The sequence below is a fragment of the Octopus bimaculoides genome, chromosome 1, assembly GCF_001194135.2.
Source record: "Octopus bimaculoides isolate UCB-OBI-ISO-001 chromosome 1, ASM119413v2, whole genome shotgun sequence".
Taxonomy (NCBI): Eukaryota; Metazoa; Mollusca; class Cephalopoda; order Octopoda; family Octopodidae; genus Octopus; species Octopus bimaculoides.
Genome location: NC_068981.1, coordinates 167,797,192 through 167,800,366, shown reverse-complemented (window position 1 = coordinate 167,800,366; position 3,175 = coordinate 167,797,192). Strand labels below are relative to the sequence as shown.

Genomic DNA, 3,175 nt, shown 5'->3' with positions numbered 1-3,175 from the left:
TATATATATATACGCACGCACACACACACACACACACACACATATATATATATATATATATATACGACATGCTTCTTTTAGTTTCCGTCTACCAAATCCACTCACAAGGCTTTGGTCGGCCCGAAGTTATAGTAGAAGACGCTCAAGGTGCCACGCATTTTTCAATTGAACATCTACATTAATAGATATATACACAAGGAAGCACACGTTCATACACATATACATACATACCTACATACATATATACGTATGAATGACAATTACGTTTATTTTTGACTAGTTACAAACTTTCCATGCTTTAATGGATGATAACAATGTAGATGTTGTGTCGTTGACGCATTTTTATAGAAGTGGTAAATATTAATGATGGTGCTATAGAAAATTCTATAGAACTGTACAGATATAATATATAATATAATATAAATCATGTTGGGTAAAATAGGGTTATCATTAGTGTGGTCCTGCTGTTGCAAACATTTGGGCCACGTCTTTGATTTGTGGATATTTAGCTCCCATTCTTCCCCCGACCTCGGAGATGCTGAAAGAAAAATATAAGGTCGTAGTTAGGTACATACTATCATACTTTATGTCATAAACAAGTAATGTAGAGTTTCATTACGCATATATTGTTCATGTAGTGTGCCACTTAACTATATATTCTTCATGCAGAAGGTACACCTGGGAATTATTGTCTATATCCATGGCGTTCGCCAAGACAATCAGCCGTATAGTACAATCATCGCCACCACCACCACCACCACCACCATTTCCCAACATTTCAGGCCCTGTGCCTGTAGTAGAAAGAATTGTTATTTAGTGCCTTTGGTGGTCAGGGTAATCCTGGATCTTTGAGGTTCCTGGATTGGCCCTAGTTGGACTTGCTCCTATATAAGGAGGACAGCATCAGTCATGTTATCACATACTTTGTATAATATGTATACTTTTATTGCATTTCATCGGTTTTGTTTTTTTCCATTTTTGTCCCCCTCTTTTATGTAAATCTCCACACAAGTTGTTATCTGTCCTTGTGATGCCCTCCACCCGCTCATATATGCCTCAGCGCGCTGCACAAAATGCTTAGCGGCATTTCGTCAACCTTTACGTTCCGAATTCAAATTCCGGTGAGGTCGACTTTGCCTTTCATCCTGTCGGGATCGATAAAACAAGTATCAGTGAAACACTGGGGTCGATGTAATCGACTAGTCCCTTCCTCACCAAATTTCATGCCTTTTGCCTTTAGTAGAAAGGAATATTATTATTATTATTATTATTATTATTATTATTATTATTATTATTATTATTATTATCATTATTATTATTATTATTGTTATTATTCATTCTATATTGTAGGAGAATAGATGATGTGTAGTTCAGGTCAGCACGGATTAAGCAGATCTATGATCATACGCGTTCTAGTTATGACCATCCATCCATCCATGCTTTTATATATATAGAACAATATGGTTCACTTAGTACTTATTCTATGTTGGTTTTTTTAAAAATTGTTTTTGTTAATGGAAAATGTAATTTGCGGTGATTTGGCTACAATACCTAGAAAATCCAGCAGACACATAGATGCTCTATTGTTTTTGCGAAAAGATAAAAATTATAGGAAGTTGTGTGGCTCATGCTTGTCCTAAAAGCATGAATAGATAGCTAGCAATCCGTAGTCTGATATGGCTTCAACTAGTCACGGCCCACTGGGAACTAATGTAGTGGGGGTAGCGTGGGGTTGTACAAGGTAAGCGGACCGCATCGTAGTTGTAAGTAAGTTATATTTACGAAAGGGTACAACCAATTTGGCTACCACATAGGCTAACAAAACCTATGCTATGCCATGAATGCAGTGTTTATTTTATAGAACTTGGCATAACAGATAGTTACATGAATGCATTCTTTCGACTCACAAAAACCCTTTGTGGATTTAAGGAAAGTAAAATGGCTTCGACCGAGGATTGAAACCAGCATTGCAGACTCGCTCCATCAGTAAAACACTTGTTGCTCTGTAGGGTTTGGCACGCTTGTTAAATATTGAATATTGGATTTTATTGACAATTTCTTTGCAATCCTAATATGTTTGCATGTATTCATACGGGTACGTGTTTGTGTGTATGTGTATGTGCGTGTGCGTGCGTGCGTGTGTGTGAGTGCGTGTGCGGTGTACACCATTAAAACTGACTTCAGTGTATTACTGCTAGTTAGTGCGAACCAATAAGGGGGCTTCTACTTGGTCACTGAACATATTAGAAATAACAGTCAAATCCCATGAAAGACACATTTGAAGGTAGTACTAGCCTTATCTGCTATTATAATTTAATTCATATCTACAATACACAGTAAGAATATAAACGCACACTGTTTAATTTACTTTATATTATTGATCCCTCAAGAATAAGAGGCAAAGTTGATTTGGGCGAGAATTGAACACAAAACTTACAGGCAGATACATGACCGACCAGCTAAACATTCTGTCGATCCATCATTTAGAAACTAAAAAAACAAAACAAATTCTCAGCAGGGAGAGTCATGTCTGGATCACTTTTGATCACAATCTTGCAGGGTTCAGTTATTATATATATTCTATGACAGAAAAAAAAAATTAGAAAAAGAAATAAAATGTCATGCAGAAGTTAGAAATTGAACTCGTGAACATTTTTAGTGAAGATTTATAGTAAAACACTTTGCCATCTGTTCCAGCATAACGCTTTGACAAGCCAGCTGGTCGAGTAGGAATGTGACATATTCTAACTATTATCTCTTTCGGTTTCTTTTTATCCTTATCTCTGTCTCCGAGTATCTTATCTTTCTAGTTTAATATCTATCTATCTATCTATCTATCTATCTATCTATCTATCTATCTATCTATCTAAACATGCATACACATATGTATGTACATGTATATGTTTGCATGCATATATATATGTATATATATGTATGCATGTATGTATGCATGTATGTATATATATATATATGTGTATATACATATGCACATATATATATATGAATGTATGTATAGATATATGTATATATGCATGCATATATATATAATCATATATATATATATGTATATATATACGTATGCATTTCCATATATGCATATATATATATACGCATATATATATATATATATATATATATATATATATATATATATATATATATATATATATATATA

The 3,175-nt window shown here is 34.3% G+C and overlaps 1 protein-coding gene across 7 annotated transcripts in view; it reads right to left on the bottom strand.

The window, feature by feature from the left end:
• LOC106883135 (small conductance calcium-activated potassium channel protein 2) overlaps positions 1-3,175 on the bottom strand; it is a 545,874-nt gene that overhangs the window by 179,357 nt on the left and 363,342 nt on the right. The window lies entirely within an intron of this gene.